We start from the raw sequence: 27,356 nt of genomic DNA, 5'->3' as shown, positions 1-27,356 counted from the left end.
AAGGATGGGACAAGGTCAGGGAAATCCCCCTAAAGCTGTGAAAGACTGAGAATAGCTTAGATGCTAAGCCTGAGCCAGAGTCCCCAGAGAGATCCAGAAGACGGGACCAGCATGTTGATCAATCAATTAAATAGGGTTGGGGCTTCCACAGATTATCTGTGAATATACTGTGTTACCCAAGGTGTTAATTCAGTGTAGTTTGGAAGGATATTAATAATGATAATAACTAAAATTTATGGATTACAGACGACATGTGTGAGACAGTGTTCTAAGTGTTTCCCATGTATAAATAATACGAGAATGAATACAGTGTCAGAGAGCTTCAGTGGGAAGGAGGCATAAGACAGACATAGAGCACTTGTAGCAGCTGGAAATTTGGGAACTAGATATAAAAGGAGAAACTCAGCAAGTATGAAATTTTGTTCTTGTTGTTTTCTTTGTTTTTGTCATTTTAGGTATGTTCAATTTAATGGCACAACCAGATGATGCTAAAAGAAGATAGATTCAATGGTGTGGTACAACTATGGAGTCGCTGAAGCCCTCTAAGACTGTGTTAGTTGATTCCTGATACGGATAAAGTCTAAGGCTGGATATAGATTTTGTGGTCAGGACCAAGCAATACTGTTTTGCACTAGCTCACAAATCCTCTTGAAAATGAAGGAATTGGTACACGAAAAAAAGAGAAAGTGCAGAGAAAAGGCACAATTGGGAAGATAACTGCGTTGCAGGTGATGTTAGCAGGCCTGTTTTTCTCAGTGATTTTGGAACTTTCACATGCATAAGAACCACATGGGGAGGGGAGGTGTACTTATTTGAAATGCATATCTGGAGATGTTTCTTCCAGAGAGTGTCATTCTGTTGGAGTGGGTAAGGAGTGGGAACCAGGAAGATTCTGAACAAGCACACAAGTGGCTCTGATGCAGAAGTTTTGATAAAGACCACACTTTGGGAAATACTTTGAAAGTCTCAGGAAAAAAAAAAAGACAATAGAGGAAACAGTCAACACAAAACCTAAAACACAGAAGAAGGACAGGCGAAACACAGGATCAAAAATCAATAGGAGCCCAAATAGAAATTGTATTACAAAATTACACAATCAGTGATGTATTATAACGAGCCATTTTGATGTCTTATTTAGTACTGTTTATTCTCTGCCTATTTTCAGTAAAATGTCTAAGAAGGAAAAGGTAGTATACATACTTGGTAGAATAAAACATATTCTCTATTTTGAGAGAAGGTATCTGGGGCTAGGGGAACGGGTGATGGAAAATACATCACCTGTTGCCTAGTATGAATGCCACATGACTTGCAGGACTCCAGAGCCTGTTTTAATTGCTTACTTATAAGTCTACATTCCTGAACGATTTCATAGCTCGCAGGGGCCGAGAGTTCATCTCAGGTGTATGAATCTGACCGGATAAAGCCAGGTAGGGTAAGAAACACACAAGGAAATGCATCACTACTGATAAAACTTGATGTTTGAGGAGAAGTGAGATAATAAAGAATTAACTTTAAAGAATGTAAGTGAAAGAATTTTGTTTTAAAGTTTTTATCTCTGAAAATATTAGATCCAGTAATTATATTTAGTACTCTATAAACTAAAATAAATTATTAGCAGATTTAAAAAAAAATCAAGTAGTGATAAAAATGACAGGCATTACATTTAATCACTGTCCACTTTTTTAAAGGTACCTATAGCCTTTCAAGTATGAATCAAATGCATAAAGAGATTCACTGCATGGAGGAGCACATAAAATGAATATAAATGACTGATTAATATGAACAAAAGGTATAATATAATATGCTTAAGAGGTTTTCAGTAAGCAAAATATTATTCCTTACGTTTTAAATCTGTTTTTAAAATTAACGTCTTCAGTATCTATTCTATCACATATTCAGTGAAGAAAGTTATGAATATACAATATTTTTTCAGTAGAATCTTCTTGAATTTTTTCACCAAGACTCAGGGTTCACTTACCGCCCACCTATTTGCAAAACCTATATAATGAAATCGTGTTTCTTAAGAAGTGCAACCAACCGTACTTGATTGAAATAAAGGACAAACTGTAGGCAACTATCTCAGACTGAAAAAAAAAATCGACATCAGTGAACTGTTGCCTTTTTAAGCATCAGTTCTCCCTGTAATTCAAAATTCCTTTTCTGCTTTCTGACCCAGGGACCAGTGAGATGCGAGCAAGAGCCATAATCATGGACAACACAAGCCAGACAACGGTCAGGGCCACCGTGTGCTCAGCACTGGCTGATGGAGGGCTGGCTCCCTCCGCTCTGGACGTTAGCAGCAATTGTAAGTGAAAGCCAATTACTTGTGAGAGAAAAGCAGATGTGAAGGGTCAAACTCAAAGGAACATAGAAATAGTAACCAATGTTGTCAACCATTTTAATTTAAATAGTAAATGCTCAAAAAAGTAAAAAAAAAACCAACAACCAAAAAACAAAAAAATACACCAACACCAATAATATGAACATGAGGGGGAAAGTCCACAATGACCTGTATCTTGGGTGAAACTATTCTTTTCAAAAAAATGTTTTATGTCAATAAATAACAAAAGTGCCAAGATTGAGAGTACTAGACATACATCATTTCTGATAGAAGAGAGTAAAACTGTGTGGGAGTTAAATACACTGAAACTTGCCCACTACTGATTTGAAATAACCAAGCGGAAGGGTTGGGTATGGTTTGGGGGTACAGAGAATAGTACTCCAGGGTCCACTTACCCTGAACCTATTTGCAAAACCTACTATTAGTGGCAAGTGACAGGGGCAGGGGGTGGACTGGAGCAATATGAAGACTTTTCCCTTAACAGCATATTGGCAACTAATGTTATATAATTTCCTTTTACTGACCACAGAATAACTGGTCATTTTAGCTTTTAGGCCCTATGCATTGTTGTTGTCATACATATCACACACAATAGAGTTTACCACAAATACTGCAATGAAACTTGAAACGGTAAAATCCTAGGAAAATAACTATGATTTGTAGAGCAATAGTTCAACAGGAAGAAAATGTGTGACTTTCTATGGGCATTTACGATAAGTGGGGGAGCGTATTGATGAGGAAGGGTATTTGAAATGTGCCTTTGAGTAGAACATTTCAAAATAAAGAATAATAAATACAAATAGCATACATTAACATTTTAAACCTTCTCATACAAAAGTAGTTATATATACCAGTAATTTCATTTTGTTCTTACCTTCTGAGTACAAGTGTGAACTATGTGAAGGTTTTCTTCCATATATTCTGTCTTTCTTTTCTCCCTTAATTCCTAAATACCCAGGTTATATGAACTGCACTGCAGTGCCCTCAACACACACAAATTAAAATTTCCCTTTGGAAAAAGGACCTGAAAAGCTTAAACCACACTAAGGCATGACTGATAGTGAACTTGATATCCTATTTCAAAATACTAGCAATTTAAGTTTTAGAAGGCTTAAATTAAAAATTCTATAATGCAAAGAACTCCTGGATAGTTTCTCCTTAATCTCCAGGCACAATTCCTATTAGTTTCTCCTTACTGCCTCAATATGATCATTATGGTTATAATTTCTCATTTTTCCTTATTAAAATGCCAGTATACTTGGGAAGGAACACGTACACCTTTTTAGCCAAGAATACGTAAGCTGAATTTATATGATCTTTTCTTCTCTGAAGATAAATCCAAAGTGGGTTTGTTAGGAAACTAGATGATGAGATAAGCTTAGTTCTCACTGAAGTGACATGACGTAGATAGTTTCTCTATTTTATAAATGGGAAAATTGAGATACAGAGAGGTAAATCTAACAAAGCTCATGAGTGACACATTGCAACCAAACGATGTGTGAATTCATAGGCCTTCCTTTTTTAAAATTTATAATTTTTAATTTATAATTTAAAATTTTATAATAGCCCAACCATAGGAATGTTGCAAAGTTTATAAGAAACTCAGTAGGAAAGATCAAACTCATAAAGCAAGGCAGACTTATTGCAGCCACCTACACCATGCTGTCACATAACGGTTTCCCTATAAAGATTTGTGACGCATTGTCTGCTTTGCTTGAAGGCCATAATAGCACAGCATACATTTTTTATGAGGTGCTTTCTAAATATCCTGCATTTATCTTCTAAATGTAACTTTTGCTGTATTCTCGGACGAACCCTCTCCTTTACTGTGTCATAACTAACAGATGCAACTCTGAGTTATTAGCTTTGCTTTTCTTTCTGTATCTCCTTTTAAATCTTCATGAGGAACAGCATGGGTACTGTAATGTTTACATTTCACATCTTCTAAGCCCATCTACGTTAAAAGAGAGTGAGAGAGAGCAACAAGCAATTTCATGAAGCACGCCGCAGCTCAGAGGCAGAACCTGTGCTCAGAACTTTCCAGGGGGAGAGAGAAAGGTTACAGCTATGGGAAACAAGAAAGGTCACAGTAAGAGAGGTAAGAGATCAACAGATCTGTATGAGGAAAGCTGTGAGACTTTGGGCTCTAGAGGCACAGATGTGGGTTAGGCTCCTGGCTCTACAACTAACCTAAATGAGTTTCAGTTTCTTCATTTATAAAGTAGAGCTGTTAGTGAGTGAAGATTAGAGGCAATATGGTTAAATTTTCAATTATGGTAGGGACTCAAATATGTTACTAGTATTATACTGAAGAACTTCCGGGGGCATAAAAAATAATAAGAACTATCACCCCCACAATATAGACAATTCTGTGTAAATGATGGTCTAAACACCCCTCCCAAACTAGCAGGAAGCTGTTGCCCTCAGTATTCTCTGTTTGAGGCCCAGCTCCAAACTGGGTGGCTCTCTGTGACCTGTGACACCACACCCACTCAATTTTGATTCTCAACCCCTCTTGAACAAATCCCATTGCCACTTTTAGGCACCTGAGTCAATAGCAGCCAGATCCCTTGGAACACTGTGATTTGCATTTCTGGGCACTTCTGTCCACTGGAAGAATATAGGGGTAGGGAAGATAAAGTACAGAAGGGAGAGGCAGACTTCTGTCACTTCTAATAAGCTTATTCTCTCAGCTCCACAATTTCTACCTCTCTCCATCCCTGCACCCCACCCCCACTGAAATTCCAGATCTCCTGAGTTTGGCTAAGGGACTCGTGAAAGATTCTCATTGCTGATGCCCTGATCCCCCCTTTGGCTGCTAGCCAACTCTATGTCTCCAGAGTTGGAACATTCACAATCTCCACCTAGATGATTACTTTAAGCATGGAAATGAGGTCAGTTGTCCACTCTGCAGATCTGAGTTGGACCCTTACTAATGAGTAAGGCCCACATTTCCACCTCCAGCAGGTACATGTAATACTTGTTCCACAATTCAAAATATCTGAACTTTTAGTTTAAAACTGCTTGATGATAGAGCTAGAGTTCGCTTGTGGGCAGCCTGCTCTGGAGTCCACATTCTCATTCTCATGCTACACCTCTTCCCTCTAACTATGTGGATTAGAGGGAATGGGGAAGGTGAGGGAATGGAGCTAGAAGATGGATTAAAGTTTTATAGAGTCTTGAAAGCTAAATCGAAGAATTAGAATCTTGTCACATAGGCAGTTGGAAGTCAGAGAGATAAAACAAAGTGGTTTTTGAGGAAAATTAATCTAATGTCAGAGTGCAGGCTTTAGCAGAAAGAGGAAAATATTAAAAGCCTGAGTGAATGTCTAGGAGGGTATTACATTCATCCAGGGGTAACAGGATGGGTACTCAGCCTGGAAGGTAATATGGGAATTAAAAGGAATTGATGGATGTGAGCTAGAAAACATTGACATGACCTCGTGACTCACTGGAATGGAAACTAAAAATAATGACTCTGGTTTTAAGACTGGACAATGAGGAGAACAACTTGAAACAAACAAATGAGCAAACAACAACAAAAACTCCATACGTAGCCGAGAAGTTGTAGTTAACAAATTATTTAATCTTAACCTAAATTTTATGTTCCTCAACTTAAACTTCCTCTTGTGTTAAATTTAGCTTAAATATTGCTGTTTAAGTCGCCATTAACTGTTTACACTTTAGACTAAATGATTCCAATATTAGTTTTTCTCATTTCTCATTTCCCAAATACATATTCATATGTAAGCTTATTAATGGTCAGAATGGGTATGCTTGTACTCTCTGCCACCTGTCTGTCAGTGACAGCACAGAAAGGGATTCGGGAGATAAAAATAAGAATGATAGCTCTTTTTGACTGAAATCTTATTATCTACCTACTTCTGTGCCGGTATTATATATATTATCTATGTAATGCCCACAGTAACTCTATGAGATAGGCACTACTGTTATTCCGTTGGACAGGGTTGAAGAATGAGGATTGGAGGTGTATATGACTGCCTCAGAATCAAAGAGCCAAAAATGGCGAGGCCAAAAAAAAAAAAACACAAAAAACATAAATGGTGAGGCCAGTATGATATCCCTTGTCTGTCTCTTACAGAGCCTACACTCTTAGTATGGAATATGATAATTCATTTTCAATTCATTTGGAAAAATCTCCTCAGAGAAGTGAGAAAAAAATCTGACTTTTTTTTTCATATAGTGACTCATTCATCGCTATAATTTACTTTTCAAATGAGAATGTTCCTGTGGTTTTATTTCAGCCTTGGATGTGAGGAAGACTTTTACCACACATTCATGCAGGAGAACATGAATGTAACATACTTCCTATGAAAGAGAATTTGCTATGATTTAGAAAATCTTGAACCCCCATCTAATAATTTATTTATTTTTAACCCCGATGTAAACATACAGTCGTTTCAAGTCCTTGCCGTACTGTAGAGGTCGCTAATTTAAAGACACCATCTCAAAGTGCAGTGCTTGCTTTGGTTAATGATTTTCATATTGCCACTAATCAACGCTTCATCTGAAAAACACAGAAGGAAATGGTTGCGACAGTAGATATTCACATTCAATTCCTTCTAAAGTGTCTTCCCTAGTTTCAAATGCATCTTTCAAATCTGGCACGTAAAGATGCTACTACTTTGGAATAGCACCAGCAACAGGCAAAGCGGATTCTAAGTGGCGCTTATTCTGGGGAGTAATTGGAAGAGGCAATCGTTATGCAAATAAATGTCCCTCCAAGGGAAGAATGAGAGATTTGCCCTAAAACTGCAGCAGTGAAAAGCTGGTGCTATGTGGAGAAAAAGAGACTAGAAGATAGAGAATGGGGATTAATGTAGAAATAACTAACAAAAATGACTCCATGGTCAAATGATGTTCAGTCAGAGTGGATATTCCACCTCTTGTGTGTGTAGCCATTACCAATTTCAATCTATGAAATAAAGTGAAGATGGAATGTATTTTTGTCTTTCTGTCAAGTACCTTTTAATTTCTATTATGAGGTCTCATTCTACCAAGACAGAGACACAGTCATATACCTGGGCGAAAGAGAACATTCCAGGTACAGTGCTAAACATCCTGCAGGGATGGAGGCTTATTGCCGACCTCACACTCACTGGGCAGTCAGTGTTTCACTTCCTACCTCGTTTATTGAACTCTTTTTTAATGTTCATGTTTTGTTATTTGTTAATACTCTCTTATAACTGATTTTCAAATAAGCCAACACACATTAAAGGAAACGTGTATTTGATTGATTTATGAGTCTATGGATTTCTGTTTGCTGGTCCTCTGCACTTTCAATGGAAAAAACAGTGCAATTTTTATCCCTTCTGTTTTTAGAGCAACAGCTGTAAAAGTAATTAATGGTTAAAGAAACTCTAGCGTGTCCTGCAGAAGGCTGTTCTGCATTCAGCACGAGCTATGGACCCAAAGCTGCTGCCCTTATATGCTAATGGACCTCAAGAGAACATGCTGGTTTGTGAAGGTTAATTCTATGTGCCAACCTGACTGGGCCGTAAGGTGCTCAGATACGTGGTCAAACATTATTCTGGCTCCTATGAGAGTGTTTTTGGTAAGATTAAAAGGGTATTCTGAGTCAAGCAGCTTGCCCTCCCTAATATAGGTGGGCCTTGTTCAATCAGTTGAAGGCTTGACTAGAACAAAAAGACGGAGTATCCCCCAAGGAAGAGACAATCCTGCCTGCCTGATGGCCTTCAAACTAGGATATCAGCTTTTTCCTGCCCTTGGATTTGAACTGAAACATTAGCTCATTCTATGTCTTGAGCCTGCCAGTCTTCAGATGGGAATGAACCATACCATCAGCTCTCCTGAGTCTCTAGCTTTCTGACTCACTCAGTAGATCTTGGGCTTTGCCTGCCTTCATAATCACATGAGCCAATTCCTTATAATAAATTTCTTCATATATTTTTTTTTTTCATTCAAAAAAAGAGAGAACATGTTAGCGAATGTTGAAGGAGTCCTGTCTTAATCTTGGAATCTCCTCAGCACCCTGATTCATTTTGGCCACTGACACCCATAAAGAAAAGCTTGAATCAACAAGTGTTCTTATGCTATTCCAAATGATGACTTTGGTGCATGTACAAAAATTGCTTAATCTCTAGAGGTTGACAACGGTGTCCCCTGACTTTTTATGTGTAATGAATGGGAAGAAATAAATGGTATAGAAATGAGAATAGCCATGAATTTTATAAAAGAATGTGATTACTTTTTTCTTCTCAATTTTTGCTTTTTTCTGTGTGTGTGTGTCTCTCTACCTTCCTTCCAAATACGCTTAATGCAAAGAACATGTCTGCGGTTAAGTAATTTTGGATCTAATGAGAAAGCCTGCCACATGCGCCATCTGCATAGTTAGTAGACCTGATATGGGATTGAAAAGCAGATGAACCGGCTTCCAGGACTGGCAAGGCTCTTGCTACCTGTGAGCTTGAGTAAATTGCCTGAGCCTCTGGATTTTCAATTTTCTGATCTATAAAATAAGGATAACACTACCTGCCTGGTTTACATCACAGTGTCTTTGAGTGATAATGAATGTGAAAGTGCTTTGTAAAGTGACATTCTATACAAACATAAAGAATGGCGATAGTGTGGTTTTTGACGAACAAGACTCTCCACAAACTGTGGTGAGAAAGAGGCGTCAGCTTGGGATTCCTTTGTTCCATCTCATTGACTCATCTAATACCACCGAGGCGCCGATTCTATGCTGCATTTTTCCCTGGTGGAGTAGGAAAACACACATTAGCCCAATATGGATGGAAGAGGAGCCTTCCGAACTCCCTCCTATTTCTGCCCTAGAATTGGGCCAGGCTGCATCTCCAGAGCTTACTGATCTAAGAAGAGGCAGGCTCACTTCATTCTGTGTCAGCTTTGCTGCTGTTCCTCTGAAATGCCCAGCAAAGTGATGTTAAGTTGTTATGGCTGTTGCCCCACCCTTGGGAGAATGCCCAGGGGATGTGGACCGCCCGCCCTCAGGCAACCCGCAGGAAGCTGGACCAGAAAGTGCAGAGTCACTGTGCACCCAGAGCCAGCAGGCAGGTCTTTGCTCCACCACATACGTTTCAATGGGCTCTCTGCAAAGATCGCCTATTGGACATTTGAGAAAGTTGGGAAAATGTTTTGTTAACCTTTCATTCACCATTGTAAGAAGGTACGCTGACATTTATCCAATTGAAATTGGATAAAATTGGTAGGAATTATGACTGAAACATAGACCCAGGGCCTAAAATTATTCTGACTGTGGCCAAGTAAAAACATTAAAATTTGAAAATAACATTTAAGATATTTGCGAAGATTCATTTTAGGTTTATTTTTTTCCCCTCCCTTACCCAGATTTGAGTATGGGAAGAATTAAAGAATTCTGTAAAAGCTGTATAAACTGCACCTGCTAAACTGGTAAATAACAGTATTCATTTCACAAAAATGTCTTAATGTTTGTAATGTCTCTAAAATAGCAGTTCTCATACTTCATGGTCTCAGAACCTTGTTAAATTCATAAATTATTTAAGACTCCAAAGGGCTTTTGTTAATGAGAATTATATCAACACTATTTATTAACATTTAAACCTCAGATGTTTTAAAAATATTTATTAATTCATTCAAATTAACAAAATGAACCCATTGCTGTCGACATCATAGTAATGATACCCTCATATGTCATATAGTTACTGAAAACCTCAGCCATACACTCAGGGGAATGAGACTGAGAAAGGCAAACAACTTAGTACTTGCTTTTTGATAACCACTTTGAGAACTTACACTTTAAAATATTTTGGTCTCCCTAAAAAGGTATCCTATCCAAATAAGGAATTACAACGTATCATTTTTGTTTTTTTAAAGAAAACAAAATAATTTTTTAAAGTTAGTTTTGTTGAGTTGAAAAAGTATATTTGCATTGTGAAGATTGCGGGCAATGAGTTTGAATGCCCATCCTGCCACTTAGTGATTAAATACTGTTGGACAAGCTATTTAAGATTTCCAGACTCAATGTCGTCATCGATAAAATAAAGATGGTGAAAATGTAGCTACCTTGGGGTCGTTGTGATAAACAAATGACTTTATACATATGTATTAATCACAGTTTCCGAGAAATAGAACCAATCGAATGTACATCTATATAGATATGTGTATATATAATTAATATCTTACATTAATTTTTAACTACTTAAAAAATAGTGAATATTTTTTAAGACTGCACTTCAGTAGATTCATTTATTCCTATGACTTTTTTGCCAGGAAAGATGAGACTCTTTCACATAAAATGACATTCTTATAACTTTTAATTTGGTTAATAATGACAGTATAGAATTTTATTTGTTACTTCACGAACTGATATTTGAATGCTGGATCAAATCACCAATGACTTTTCTGCAGCTCTCATTTCTCCAATTCTACCTAACTGAAGCTCTGTTTGAAAAACAAACAGAAAAAGCCAAACGTTAGCTCTGTCACTTAAGTTTTATCAGACGAACAACCTGTCATAAAAACGCCTCCTCATCAGTTTCAGTAAAACAAAACGAAAAAAAATAATACCCGTTACCTATTAGAAAATATCTGATGAGCGAGCAAATGTCTCATTTTTTTAAACTCAACTTTATCCTCATGATTTATGTCCCTTTGATGCCTAAATTATCCACCCAGCTAACTTGGTTCTGTGCCAACGTGCACTGTAGAATTCACTTCACAGTCTCTTGTCTGTCAGGTGGTGTTCTCCTCTTCCCTTTTGCCTTTTCCTGCTCCCACTTTCCCAGGAGAGTTACAGGGCCCTGTGTGAAGTGCTCAGTTACAGAAAAGACTTATACATAGAATGTGTCTTTCTCTGTAAAATCCGAGGATAACTGGCCTTTTGCTTGAAAAACATTGGAACTCTTACACTCAAAACCAGGCAGCAATCCAGCTGTGCCCAGTGACTTTTTTGTTTTTTTTTTGTTGTTATCCATTCTAAGAAGTTATCATTTTCATGAGAATGAGGTGCTTATCCCACCACAGAAATTTTAACTTTGGAAAGCATCTCTTTGTAGTTCTAATTTCTCCAAGGGCAGTGTTTTTCAGGCTTGTTTTTGTCTTCCACGTTTGGACATCTGAGCTCTCACTTTCTGAGGCTTCTGGTTCCTGAGTATTCCATCCTATGGTAGCTATGCGAGCACTTGGTAACTAAGTCAAAGTGGAAAAATGAGAAAGCTAATTCACGCCCAATCCTATTTTTTTCTCATTTTACAAATTTTCTTTTGTTATATCTATAAAATTGCTTCAAATCACTGCTTTGTTGGGAACTGCTAATTTTTGTATACAATACTACATTCTTTTTTGCTCTTCCTGCAGAACAGTGTGTGAAGTGTGTTTCTGACAACATGAATTATCATTGTGACCTCATTATACCTCCTTTAATAATAATCCCTCGTATATGGGTATTGCACAAAAGGCACTAAAATCTTTTTATAAGTTCTGTTAACAAGATCAGCTTCTGCTGATAGACTATTCTGATTATCAGTTTGTATCATTTTTAGATAAACTCGCGAACAGGAATTATCTGTGTTTAATCCAGTCACCTGGGATGCTGATGAGAACCCATGCTCTAAGAATCGGAGGGGCGGTTCACTCTCATTAAGTAAAACAACGCCTTATAGACCTGGAGTTAAACCAGACTGACATTGTCGTGACTATTATGGACTGACTGTGCACCTCAAAATTCATATATCGAACCCCCAGTATGGCTGTATTTGGAGATGGAGCCTCTAAGGAAGTAATGAAGGTTAAGAGCGATCACAAGAGTGGGGTTTTGATCCAATAGGATTAGTGTCCTTATAAGAAGAGACACCCGACACCTCACTCTCTCTACTCCCATACACCTGCAGCATAGGAAGGCCCTGTGAGCACCCAGCAAAAAGGTTGCTAACCACAGCCCAAGGGGAGAGGGCTTATCAGACACTAATTCTGCTGGCACCTTGATCTTGGACTTCCATTCTCCAGAACTGTGTGAAAATAAATTCATTGTTTAAGCCACCCAATTTATGATATTTTGTTATTTCAGCCCAAGCAGACTAATACAATGGCTAATCTATTTTCTTGAAAAAGTTTAGTTATTCTTGAATTAGGCAGTGCACAAAATAAAAATAATGCAACCTGAAGTTTACCAAAATAAATTTCTATATTGGACTACTTAAAAACTGTCATCATTTTTTGCTTCAGGCTTTTCTCTGTGAAATACCACTATACAATAAAACATGACTGTTGAAATATCAGTAAACCCAGCTTAAAGCTTAAAACCACCAATCTAGGCCTGTCTCAGCAACGACATTCAAGTTTTGTCATAGTTTTTAATTTCCAGACAACTTTTATGACATATATTGTCATTGTCATATTTACATCCGTAGAAATAGCTAAGCAATCGAAAGTAAAGAAAAACATTCATGAGTTCTAGGTAGTTCATAAAATAGAATCTTGCTTTCTGATATTTATTCATTAAATTATTTATAATTAAGCAATATCAACTACAATATAGTTATTTAAGCAATATAGTTGTGATTAGGTCAATAAAGTTAAACAAATTAAGTAATAATTGCACTTGCAGTATGATCTGCATTGCAGCTAAAAGATATTGAACTAAAGTTGCATGAATAATGTTTTGTTTGATAAATAAACTATTTGATTGTTATAAAACTCACAACTATATCAGTCTCTAGCATCTTATAATAAAATGAACTATTTTTTTTCACTGTTTTTCCCCTAAACACTTTCTTTAGACAATATACAATATTTGATATGTCTCCTAGGGCAAAGTTAACAAAATCAATAACATCCAAAATATACAAGGAACTCATACAACTCAACAACAAAAAAAACAAACAATCCAATTGAAAAACAGGCAGAGGACCTGAACAGACATTTCTCCAAAGAGGACATACAAATGGCCAATAGACATATGAAAACTATTAACTGGTAATACATGGTTACCAGAGGGTAAGAGGGGTGGGAGGTGGTAGATAAGGGTAAATGGGATCAAATATATGGTGACAGAGGAAGAACTGACTCTGGGTGGTGAACACACAATGTGATACATAGATGATGTATTACAGAATTGTACACCCGAAACCTATGTAACTTTACTAACTATTGTCACCTCAATAAACTTTAAATGAAAAAATAAACAAATGGGACTGCAGCAAATTAAAAGGCTTTTGCATCATGAAGGAAACTATTAACAAAATCAAAAGGCAACCCAGTGAATAGAAGACATTTGCAAAATGATACATCTGATAAGGGGTTAATAGTGTCTAGTCTGCCGATAGGTCCAATCAGTGAGTTTTTTATTTTTGATACTGCATTTTTTATCTCTACTATTTCCTTTTTTATAGCTTTCTTTTCACTGTTGATATTTCTTAGTTTCCTTTTTTATCTTTTTTCCCCTTTAAATCCTTGAGTATTTTTATAATAACTATTATAAAGATATGGTCTGCTAATTTCATCATCTTGTCATTTTAGGGTTTGTTTTTTATTGAACAATTTTTATTCTGGTTATGGGTCACATTTTCCGGCTTCTTAGCATGTCTAGTAATTTTTTTATTATACACTGGACATTATAAATGCTTTATTGTTGATTAGATTTTACTGTCTCCCTGAAGACTTGGAGTGTTTTTCCTCCACAGGCAGTTAATTTACTTGCAACAGAGTTTGATTCATTCAAGGCTTGTTGATAAGGTAGGTCGAGAGTAACCTTTTCTTTAGAACTGCATTAGATTAGCCCTATTCCTAAAGTACGGCCTTTCTGGAGTTTTTATTGAAATTGCTTTGTTCATAAGGTCTTTTCACCTTTGCAGGTCAGAACATAAATATGTCTTCTGTTCTATCTAGCTCTGGGAGATCAATTCTCAGCTCTTCAATATTTGTTCTTTCCTAGAGTCATACTTTGTCCCACTTCAGGGAGTTTCATCTTGCATATACACTGCTTATTATTCAGCCAAGGATTCAAGGGGATCCCTATGCAGAAATCTGGAATTCCTCTGCATAGCGCACTTCCCTTTAGAAACTTGCCATGCAAATTACAGCCACCTCACTGGCTCTGAATTCTGACCTCTGTCTTCTCAGTTTAGAAAGAGTGCTGTGCTCTGTTTAGGCTCCCTCTCCCTGAACCAGTCTACAAAGTGACGCCAGGCAGAAAGCTGATACAATTGCAGGACTCATCTTATTTTTGTGTGTTTGTTTTCGTTGTTGTCTTTTTCGTTTTTCCCCCCTTCTTTCAAGGATCACAGTCTTGTGCTGACTTTCGTTCAATGTCTAAAAGCAGTCACTTCATATGTTTTTTTCATTTTATAGTTCCTTATGGTGGGAGGCGCACTGTGATACCAGTTCCTCTATCACGGCTGGAGGTAGAATTTATTTGCTCTACTCTTGTTTAATCCCGACAACAAACAAATCTATGTACATATATTATGGTTTTAGAGGCTTAACATTAAACCAAATGGAATAAACTCCACAGCAAGCAGAATCACTTAAAATTCTTCTCTCACCCCTGCCTTACCCCAAACTGCTCAGGATTTGATCATCTTAAAAGCAGAATCGTTTAAATGTTCAGGCATTTGCATGTAAATGTTTATCTTGTTCAGCTCAGGGGTTGTCAAAATTTACTGTGCACAAGAATAACCATACAAATCAATGATCCCCTACTTAATGGGATATTTAAAGATTTTTCTAGGGTAGTTTTGACTATAATGTATTCAAGTTTACTTTTATGTAAAGTGTGAATCTATTGTATGTCTTTCCTGGATATTGGGACTTTCTTGCATTCTGATTTGTTTACCTTGTGAAAACTGTCAAGGACAACTCAGTCCTGTGGAAAGGAGACGGACAGAAGTCACTTTGTGTATAGAGTACCTAGAGTGAATTAAAAAAAAAAGTACAGGCAGAAAGATTTGAGATACTAGGTGTTAGAAAGGAAAATATATAATCAGTGTCATAACTTTTCCTCCAATCTAGATTGGAAAGAATATATACGTTTAAAGGGTACTCCAGAAAAGTGGTGTTAAAGACAGTCTCCTACATGTGGAGGAGAAATGAATGAAAAAGTTTTATCTTGTATGTGTCATTTGGAATATATCTGTATCCTTAGTATTTGTTTTCCTGTTGTTGTTCTTCAATAAAGCCTTTTTGATTATTTGAGCTTTCAAGCAAGTACTTTTTTAAAAATAGTTTGAAATAAATAATTTTAGTCGTACAGAAAAATCATATAAGAAGTTATTCTCTTATACTTTCAGACTCCCCAAGTTAATATTTTACCATATTTGGTTTCTGTGTGTATATGGATATGTGTGTGTAATTTTTCTGATTATTTTTAGACTAACTTACAGAAATAAGGATGCTTTGCCCCTAAATACTTTCATGCTATTTCTTGAAAACAAGCACATTCTTTTATATAATCACCACACCTGCTCCAGGATCCAATCCAGAATCACAACATGTATTTAGTTGTTCTGTGTCTTTAATCTCCTTTAATTTGGAACAACTCTTGAGTCTTTTTTTGACCCGCATGATCTTAACACTTTTGAATAGTATAGGTCACTTATTTTGTAGGATATCCCCCAATTTGGTTTTGTCTGATGTTTCCTCACGTCTGATTCAGGTCATATGTTGTTACCAGGACTAGCACAGAGAGCTTCTCGGTACATCACACCAGGAGGTTGCCAAATGGAGACGTTCTTCAATCGATTTTTAAAAAGAAGATCCTTATTATGATCGACATGGTTCTACAGAATCTGGTCTCTGCTTACCTGCTAGACTTTGGTCACTATACTATCCCCTCTCATTCTGTGATCTAACTCTGAACATATTTATTAAAGAAAAAATATTGCTGGAAAAATTCCAGTGTCTACTATGTTACCATCTCTAGTAAGATCTGATATTTGTTGACTTTATATTTTGATTTGGCACACAGCACGTTCAATGATGGTTACTCGCCTAGTATAAGAAATGGAGAAGAAATATTTGGACACAGAGCAGATGACATCTCCTTTGGTTACGTAGTATATATCCTGGTATCATTTTCTGTGAATAGGGTCAGAGTTGTTTTGGGACATGTTTTGGCTAAAGCCATAAGACGAAAATGTGATGTGTGTCTAGTCTGTACTATTTTGTCTGTTTTGTAAGAAGAGTTGAACTATGTTTGAGAACATGTGTAAATGGTGGAAATGCAAAAAAAAAAAAAGTATCTTGAAAATATCATATTCTCTCTCTAAGGCCCTTTATACCTAAGATCTACCTGACGTACTCTTCTCTCCCTACCAGCCTCCTCCACTTTACCTGACCAGCTGTATCATGTGTCAGCAATCCCTACCCAGGAATCGCTCTCCTGCTTTTAGCTCCCTTACCAGCCCTAACCCTGTCAAGCCATTTGACATTTTTAAATACTTGTCTTATGTGTTTCTTACCTAGTAAACTCTAAACTCCTTAAAAAGGGTGAGATCAGTATACACTTAACACCTTAAATCCTAGTACAGTACTAGGCATAGAGAACATTTTCAAATATAATTTTGAGTAAATTTGCTTTAGGTTATAATTCTTGGGAAGTTTGGGTAGGGAGAGTTCAAGTGTAAAAATTAAGAACACAGGTATTGAATTAAAATAAAGCCATTTGTACCCAGCTCTACCACTTCTTAGCTCAGTAACCTTGGGCAACTTTATGAATTTTCACAAACCTCTTTTTTAACTGATAAAATGAAAACAACTTTTATTTGGGATTAACTGAGTCATTGTATGTCCAATGCTCAGTATAAATGTAGGTAATTCTACTAGTACACCAAAAGTGGTATACTTATTATGAGGTCACTGTACAAACATGGTGTGAAAGTAGCACAGAAACCTAAGGCCACAGTGGAGAAAGCAGCACGTAACAGACAGAAACCTTAAGGAGAATGCAATCCCAGGGCGACCAAACAGGCCCATGGGCAGACATTCTTTTTCTGCTTAGATGTTCTCTTGCTAGAGCTAACTTGGAAGTTATGGGGCTTTATACATTGAAGTTAGAGGAAGCCCTGTGATAAAGGCCAACTCTAGGCACAGGGATGAGTAAGCAAGACAGCAGGCTTGGCGTGATAAAGGCCATTCAGTCCAGCATCATGCTGGAGGGGCCACTCCTTAGTAACATATATCTAATCTTAAAGTAGGGTTGTCTGGTTGGCACCTTTAGTCTTTGCATCAGAATGTGCACGTACCTGAGATAGCGCTGCATAACAGTGGTTTAAAATATGGGCTCTGAAGTCAAAGTGCCTTTGAAATGTTGAGCATATAATGCAACATCTAGTGTGCCACAATTCTTTTTTGTCTCTAAAGTGGTGATACGAATAGTTCCTGGTTAATAGGATTGTGAGGATTAAATGAGCTAGTCTCTGTACATGACTTCGCCTCTACAGTAAGCACTCAAAAATGTTTGTTATTATTATTATTCGGGAGGTACACGTAAGTATATTTGAGTTTGTATACATGCAACTAAGGACCAATAGCTGGTCCCTAATGGTGCCACATCATTCAGAGATGTCCTTGCTTTTCAGTTTTATGCTAATGTCCTGGTCTAATGGCTTAACATCAGTGTGCAGATTGCATTCTCTTGAATATGTTCGTTTGGGGGTTTAGCATCCTTCAGCAGAGAAGCACTGTATTTTTGCACGCTCTGTTTGGATACAGTAGAGGCATCTGATTGGAACTATGCCTAATTTTCTGTGAAAGGCCTATAATCAGCATCTGGCATTCTTGGCTAAATATTTGTGGTAACATTAATGTGAAGTCCTTTAGTGTTTAATAAGCAAATCGAAAAGAAATAAATACATTTAACTTATGGAAGTGAATTTTTCTAAATAATAAAAAACTATTTCAAAATTATTTTCTGAAATACACACTACTCCTTTAGTTGATACATCATATATACTTATGTTTACAGAAGGTAGCTTTATTTCATTCTTCTCACCTGGAAAGAAAGCATTTGGATATGCTTATTCTTATGCTTTTGGGAAAATATTTCTCTTCAAATTCTCCAAGATTAGAACTTTTACATCTAGTAATTGTAATTTCAGCTAGTTTTATTCGTTTACTGGTTCTGAGTAAAAGGTAATGCTATTTTTAATAGGTTTAGTAGAATCATTTTTGCATATACAATATTTTTTCATACTGTTTTAAAAAGAATAATGTACTTTTTATACTTCCAAGAACTCAACTGTAAAATGCTATGCTCTGAAGGGGAAGAAGCAAAGCATATAAAAAGGTGTTTCTACACTCACTAATTTACATTAATTTAAAATGAAATTGTCCTTGTGGTTCTAAAACATTAAAAGTGCAATTAAATCAACACACATAGAAAAAAGTCTTTATCTTACTACCATACTCATGGTTCCAGTTGAATAAAGAAACAGAAGACAAATTTTCTAAAGCAAATCTCTTTTGTCTTTGTTGCTTGCAGAAGTCTGCAGCTCGCGGTTGTGTTCTGCATGCTCAATAAATGTTTACAGCACCTGGTATAATTTTAGAATTCACTATTTTTATTATACCCAAAATATAAGGATATATTAATGAGAATATTTAGTGGAGTTTCACAGTCTGATTTATTACGCAATCAAGTTTTATTGCCTTAAAATGCAAATACAAAAATTCAGGTTATAAAGAATTTTTCCATTAATGAATAATTGAGCATTACCTGGTAAGATGATAGGTGTTCTTCATAATATGTTATTTTAAGGGAATAAATTAGTAGGTAAAAACATGGTAATATTTTACTATGATTCTATTTGCTATAATTCAGCACAGATAAGCACAGCTAACTAAAATCTAACTTTCTGTCTAAATAGCTTAACTTTAGACAATAAAGTTCGTTTTTTAATATTTATTATTTTAGTTATCTCCTGTACATACATATTTATGTGTGTGCTTTGAAAGAACATACTATAGATTGAATTAAATTCCAGTCTTATTGAATAAAATTACAGTAGTTTCCTCCTTTTTTCTCACTAGAAATAGAAACAAATATGACATGAGCCAGGCAACATAGTTACAAGGTCTGACAATTAAGTTCACGAACTCATCCTAGAAAAAGCCCTACTTATCTCATTGCTGAATATCACTATGGTCACCTTTGAAGTACTCCCCTTGGCAAGCTATGCACTGATGCCAGTGCCTAGTCCATGCTTCAAAGCAATTTTGGAACTCTTTTTTTGGAATGGCCATCAAAGCTGTTGTCAAATTACCCTTGATGTCCTGAATGTCATCAAAATGTCTTTTTTTCAATATTTCCTTTATTTTTAGGTAAGTAAAGAAGTTATTGCAGGCTAGATCATGTGAGTAGGGAGGGTGTTCCAATACAGTTATTTGTTTACTCGCTAAAAACTCCCTCACAGACAGTGCCCTGTGAGCTGGTGCATTGTCGTGATGCAAGAGCCATGAATTGCTGGCGTTCAGGTCATTTTCATCTAACTTTTTCACGCAGCCTTTTCAGCACTTCCAAATAGTAAACTTGGTTAAGTGTTTGTCCAGTCAGTACAAATTCATAATGAATAATCCCTCTGATATCAAAAAAGGTTAGCAACATTGTTTTGACTCTTGATTTGGACTGACATAAGTTTTTTGGTCACGGAGAATTGGCTGACTTCCATTGTGCACTTTGATGATTTGTTTCAGGGTCGTATTGGTACACCTATGTTTCATCACCAGTGATAACACGGCCCAAAACATCCTCTTGCTTCTCCAAAATGTCATGGCAAACTTCGACTCTCCTTTGCTTTTGTTCAACGGTGAGCTCCTTGAGGACCATTTCTGTGCACACCTTTCTCATGCCAAGATTTTCAGTTAAGATTTTCCTAACTTTTTCTCTATCGATGTTTACTTGGTCTACTATGCTTCTTACAGCTGACAATTTTGACACACAATTCCATGAATTTTTGCAATGTTTTCATCAGTTCTGCTCGCTACTGGCCAACCTGACCTGTCTTCACCAGTATTGTTTTCTCTCCCCTCAGAAAAACATTTAAGCCATTTGTACACTGTCGTTTTCTTCATGGCATTATCCCCATAAACTTGGACTAACAAACCTGTCCCTGATTTCACTTCCAGTCTTGCCTAGTTTAACAAGAAATTTAATGTTCGTTCGTTGCTCTAATTCAATCTCAGACATTCTCCCAACAGCACACAAAAACGTGCAACAACAATAATGAATGCCACTCAGCAAGACACCACCACACGTCGACACGAACACAGCTGTGAGACACTGATATACCAAGGTTATGAAACCTCACCGAGCTGTTTGTACAGTGCTGCCAATGTAAATGCATGATGGCAAGTTCACAAACTGAATTGTCAGACTTGGTACAAGTAAGAAGTACATTTCTCTGTGATGACAATGCATTGTGGAGAATCCCTATTTGTTAGAAAAATAGATAATACTCCATGAATACGTAGGCTTCAGAGCATAGTACAGACTTTCAACATTGGTGTAACTGATTAGTGGAGATCATTATTTCTTTCCTTTTCTTTTTCTTTTTTAATTAAAGTTAATTGGGGTGACAATGGTTAGTAAAGTTACATAGGTTTCAAGTGCACAATTCTGTAATACATCATCTATATATCACATATGTGTTCACCAGAGATCATTATTTCAACCTGAGGAATTGGTTTGATAGTGTGAATAAGCTATGCTTTTTACTAGATTCAAAATGGGTGTGGTCAAAAAATGAGCTTCTCATTTCTTTAATTATAGTTGAAACAGGCCCATTTGAAAAACATATGACAAAAAAAATCTGAAAGCAATGGGATTAAATTTATGTGCTAAATTTTTTAAATGAACGAGTTTATGAAATGCACTATTTGCAATTCTTTTGCCCCATGAAACTGTATAAAGAATGTATGTTGCAGTGCCTAGCCTCTGATATTTTACATTTTCAAGTTTTAAGATATGTAATTACACTTGATCCTTACCACAGTCTTTGGAGTAAACCAGAATAGATAACAGTCAGGATTTATAGATGAGTTAATGATTCTAAATGTGTATGTAATTTTCCTCCCTAACAGATGTGTGTGTACAATCCACATGTAAATGACAATATTTTTTCTACTATATAAATAATTGGAATTATATGAAAAGCAATTTTGGAGTCTCCAAATCTACTAATATTTTAAAAATGATTTTAAGTCATAATGTTTACGTTGAACATTTTTTTCTGCAAACACTTATTTTTGAGAGGTCAAAAGTACTTCTATTTTATACCTAGTGGGCATAAAAAATAGCTATCAAAATCCTAACATTTATGGAAATAAAGAATTTTTTTTGGAATCTTTAGAAAGAATTTATGCATGCAAATGTGATTATAATCCATTCACATAGTCAACAAGTATGTTTTAAACACCCACTTTGTGCAGGCAGTCTTCTAGGCCCCAGGCACATACCAGTGAACAAAACAAACAAAATTCCTGGTATCGACAAACCTTGCATTATTTCCTGATCAAAGCTGGCCAATGGGATTTTCTGGGACACGTTTCTATAGAAGGGACCAATATAAAAAGCCTTAGATTCATGATTCCTAATTTCTCTGTCAGGTTCTCTAGCAGCCGTTGGAAGAAAAAAGGAGGAAAGAAAAAACAAATTTCACCCCATCTATGAAAACATGCAGACTGATTCCTAATCATGCAACAGAAGAGGCAGTATTTCAGGAATGTCACACCAAAACATAAATTTAAACACTAACAACTGGCAAATGGTATAGAAGAAATATTTGTTCTTTCTATATTTAGTAAATGTTGTCAGCGAATGTCATCCCTCATCCAGAAATGCCAGAATATAAAAGGTCTAATCTAAGTCCCATTTCCAGATGTAGGATCAGGTTAAATCTTGACCAATAAAAAGAGATAATAAACATGGACCGTCTGAGAGAAACTTAATTGGACACTTCTCTATGATGTTTATTATTTGGCCTGCTTTAGGGGTTTGAATCTTGGTATTTGTACTCATAAATCTTTCTTCCCCCCTCTTCTCCTTCCTCATCTTAATCTACTATCCTCTTATAGTAAGAACTGAACAGTCAGAGTGAAGTAAGGAAGTAATGTAGTCCAGTTTAAACGAGGGCCACCCAAGCTTCTGGAGAAAGGTAAGAATCTAGTCTCATTATCAAGATGTTCGGAAAGAGCCATGTGAACTTTTCTTTGCAACTAACCTAACCTATGGTAATATTTAAAAACTCATTAAACTAAGAGAGTAAGCCTTATAATTAATCTAAATTCCCAATGCTATTTATGGAGGCAGAAAACTGGTTCTCATGCTTCACATAAAAAGTAAATCACTTTTCCAGTTTCAAGCTGAATAATCTTATTTTCTTCAAACTTTATTAAGTTTACACAGAAATGCCAGAAAGGTAAAAAATACTGTAATAAACACACCAAAACTTAGCACTTGGAGTACAAAATTAGATATTACCAGTGTAATCTAATATTTCTGTGTCTTTGTCTCTCTGGATACTATTCTCTTTTTTCCTTCCCCCAGTATAAATATTATTCTTATTTTATTTCGATTACTTACATCTGTGTTTTTATTCTCACATTTGTATGTACCTAGCAAAAGAAAAAGACATAATTTTGAATGTTTTTTAACCATAAAAATATCACATCAAGAGGATCTTCCTGCAACTTTTTTTTCTCAAAATAATGTTTTGGAGATATTTGTTATTAAGTTAAATTGTTCTCCAAAGTGGTAACTAATTTATACAACTACATCTTTCTTTATGGATTTTTGAAATTTTCCAGTTATTTAATACTGTTCATATTAAATAGGAAAAGATAGGGAGTCAGACTGAAAAATATTGAATCCTCTTTCCCTTGTACCTTTTCTAACCTGACCTAACTTACTGGGAGGAGAGAACTGGAAGAAAGATGACTAGGGAGTGACACCATTCATATTGAATACTACATTTACTGTCAATTTGGTGCTTATGTTCCTTATTATTTGGTCTCAATATTGAAACAAAATCAAATAATGATAATGACCAAGAATTTTATAATTGAAAGTGACATTGAGATATCTGGCTCATTATTCCATGTTTAGATTACTTATCTTAAGATAATAATGATATTTAAGTCCATTGTACCTGACTAGTTGAGTTGTCACTTATTAGTGATGTGAAGACAAAGGTCAAAGAGGTTAAAGGACAACACTTTAGTGTCCATTTGGAACCAGCACTTCAGCCACCATAAAAAGACAAATGATAAGTGCTTATTCTTGATTTCACATTAAACAACCAGCATTATCTATAATTTCTGATGTATATCTTACTTCATTCTCCTTGTTCAATGGTTATTAAACTTATTTTGATAGGTTGCCTATGAATTAATCTAGATTCAAAATATGGTGAAATATATTTTCTCATTTTTAACATATTGTTCATTATGTGTTCATTGAACAGTTCATTCGATGTCTTTATATTTTTATGTTCCTCACATGCAAGAACATCACTACTATCCCATATCTTTAAAGAGGATTTTTGACCTGATATTTTTTATAGTGAGTTAGAATTTTCACAAGAAAGTCTTAATCTATCCTTGGAAACTTTCATTCCTAGTATAAGAAGAAAATAAAATAAAAGCATCTTTGGGTAAACTTGCACATTTGGAAGCATTTAACTATTAAAAAATAGCATAAACTTGAAGGCTGACATATTTCTAATTTTTGTCTTCTTTGGCTCTGCAGCCTCCATGAAAAATGGCCTTGCCCCATCACTAGCCATGAGAAGCATTATGTTCTAATGTTTATATTGTAGTTGAGTTGCTTCTGGGCTACTCATCAAAACCTTGAATTTGTGGTTTTAAGATAATTTTCATAGAAACATTAAGAACAGATGTATGAGCCAATCAAAAGACAGACAATATGTAAATATGGCAATTAAATCAGCATAAATAAGAGTAGTCTGCATTTTTTCTGATCACCACAAGGAAACATATGTTTATTATTTACTCATTGATATAGAAATAAAAACAAAAGTAACCTGCCTATATTTTTCAAACTTATGTAATTCAATGGTGTTAATGGAAATTACTGTAACTTAACTATATGCTAACTTTTTCCTAAAATGTTATTAGTATCAATTTATTTAACATCAATTTCAATATTAAAAAAAAAAGATTCCATTTTCATGGATCACATTTAAAATATCAAAATTATTTATCTATACATATATATTTTAAAGTGCCTGATATAATTTGTTTAGATAACATAATAAATTCTCTTAAGTAACTCTCAAATGGGCATGTTAGAAAATATTTTTGGATGCTTAGCAAGGAAGCATTACTTTTCATATTACTTTTCTTCTGCTCCAAATCACAATTTCATGTAGTGAAAAAATTTAAAAGTGAGAGTCCTTCAAGATTGAGATCGATTACCTATTTTAGAGATCTGAAAGTCCGTTGCACAGTTAGTTGAGAAAGGAAAAATCAGATTTATTTAACTGACCTCTGGTTCTTTCGTACCTCTTACTTAGTATCTGTGGAAGGGAAGAAAATGAAATTCTAAAGATTAAGCTTTACTCTTTGATCACAAGTCTAATAGCTTTTTTGTTTGGTAGTGGGTAGAGAAATTTCAATGATGAGTTATTTTTTTTATTACCAAGCATGAATTCAATCACTGCTTTACTTTCCATGTTTCCTGTTGGTAAAGATGATAGGAAAGAAGTAAAATGATGCGACTTTGTGGCTCATCATAAGTAATCAAAACCAGAGAGCAGAAATAAGCAATACTTGCAAACACATCCTTTATTTTTCTGTCACCACCACCACCACCAAACTATGTTTAATTCCAGAGAATCACATGCAAACCAAACGATGTGTTTTGTTTTTTTTTTAATTTACTTTCAAACTAAATATGGGCAGTCTCTTTGATATGTGTTTGATTCTTGACAACTGCTTGTTTCAAACTCAGCTACCAAACAATTATAATACTTATTATATGCCACAAAGCTAATCAAACTTATCTCAAGAAGTAAAATTTTAGCAAATTTCATTGCCTTCTCTCTATGCATTTATAAGGAGCCTAAGAAGGTTTAGCTCACTGGAAGTTGAGCAATTGTAACTACAACTTCTTTATACTGTACACATACATAACTCTGAGACATTTTGGGAAATTTGTAACTTCATTTATAACTAACATGAAGCTTTGAAAGATATTTACTAATTGGTATTTTGGTGAGGGAGTACTGAGAGAAGAGGAAGTTAAAAGGACCACCTCAAATAAACATAGAATTCTTCCAGATTGGCAGTTTGTGATTCAAATAACAAGTGGATAATTTAACTAGTATAGAATATTAGCTTATATATACCTTAATTATTGAACTTACTCTATTGCATTATGATTTCTTTCTTTTTTAAAATCAATTTTATTAAGGTATAATTTATATCAATAAAATGTACCCATTTTATATGTACAGTGTGAGGAATTTGACAAATGTAAGCATTGCCTAATGCTACTCAAATGAAGTTAATGGAACATTTCCATCACACTACCAGGTCCCCTCCTGCCCCTTTGAGTCAATTCCATACCACCCACTTCTGAGACCCAGGCCACCACTGATGTGTTTTCTCTCACTATGGATTAGTTCTGCTTGCTATAGAATTATAGTTAAGTGGAATCATGGAAGGCAGACTTAAGTCTACCTTCTTTGCCTCATTGTAATATCTTCAAGATTCATCTATGTTGTTGCAGTTATCAACCGTTTGTTGTTTTATTGCTGAATATTATTTTATTGTATGAATATACCAGAAAATTTCTATCTATTTCCCTATTGATGGAAATTTTAGTTGTTTCCAGTTTGGCTATTGTGATAAAGCTGTTATGAATATTCTCAAATAAGTTGTTTAGTGGATGTATGTTTGGGGTAAATACTTTGAAATGGTTATATTAATAGAGTAGGTGTATTAGTTAGCTTTATAAGAAACTGCCATAGGGTTCTCCAAACTTGTTGTAAAAATTTATACTTACAACCAGCAACGAACGCAAGTTCCAATTACTCCATATCTGTTAAACATTTGTGCTGACAATTATTTTTAAATTTTAGCCATCCTAGTGGGTGTGCAGTGGTATGTGACTATGGGATTAATTTGCATTCTCTTGATGACTAAGGATGTAGAACATCTTTTAGTGTGCTTATTGGCCATTGGTCCAATTTGCTTTTTGTTCCTTCTTTCTTCTTTTCCTATGTTCCATTGAGTATTTTTAGTATTTCATTTTATCTTCAATTATTAGATCACTTTTTAATTTTTTAGGAGGCTATTCAAGAGATTATAATATTCAACCTTTACCTTTTCATACTCTACCATAAAATACCAGGGGTGATAAAAGAATGCATACACATGACTTGATTCATCTTTTGTTATCGGTATATATTGAGTATTACAATTTTAATACATTTTTTTCTGTTCTTAAAATGTGTATATATTTTTTTTGCACCCTGTGTATTATACCAGTCCACATACAATGTAAGAGACAGCAATATATTTCTATTTCCCTACTCCTGTCCTTTGTAGTACTTTTTTCATATATTTAAGCCTAAATTATAGTCTTATTTTTTGACGTAACTGGACAATTTTATTCTGTCTTCCACTGTTGATGAGGGGCACCTGGGACAGGCTAGGGCCTGGGTGGGGCAGGGTCTTGCGGAAATCTACAGGTGATTGGATCAAACATCTGTGTGAAGCAGGCACAGAAAGTGTTGATCTGATGCACCAAGCCCCACATGAGGCGCCAAGCTGTGATGTGGAGCTCTAGCGCAGATCTGAGAATATTCTCCAAGAGAAACCAAACTTCACATCCTTAAAAAGTGTGGCTCCTTTTCTAGCTCAAGAGAAGGCTGGAGCAAACTCCTATTTAGTATAAATTCCTTAAACAGCAATAGTTCTACTCCTCATTCCACTGTTGATTTACTCATTCTCCAAAATATTTTCTCTCTGAAAAGGCATTTTTTGTCAGATATAAAGGTACATATTTATATGCATG

At 35.5% G+C, this 27,356-nt stretch overlaps 1 protein-coding gene and 1 long non-coding RNA gene across 2 annotated transcripts in view; one reads left to right on the top strand and one right to left on the bottom strand.

The window, feature by feature from the left end:
• Window positions 1–27,356, bottom strand: part of PDE7B (phosphodiesterase 7B) — a 386,530-nt gene that overhangs the window by 314,970 nt on the left and 44,204 nt on the right. The window lies entirely within an intron of this gene.
• On the top strand, window positions 480–11,981 carry LOC117020436 (uncharacterized). Its single transcript, XR_004422700.1, has 3 exons — window positions 480–552; window positions 2,177–2,305; window positions 11,866–11,981. It is a non-coding gene; the product is annotated as an uncharacterized LOC117020436 (long non-coding RNA).

The sequence above is a fragment of the Rhinolophus ferrumequinum genome, chromosome 3 (genome assembly GCF_004115265.2).
Source record: "Rhinolophus ferrumequinum isolate MPI-CBG mRhiFer1 chromosome 3, mRhiFer1_v1.p, whole genome shotgun sequence".
NCBI lineage: Eukaryota > Metazoa > Chordata > Mammalia > Chiroptera > Rhinolophidae > Rhinolophus > Rhinolophus ferrumequinum.
Note: the sequence above shows the minus strand (reverse complement) of the source record. Positions and strands in the feature narration are given on the sequence as shown.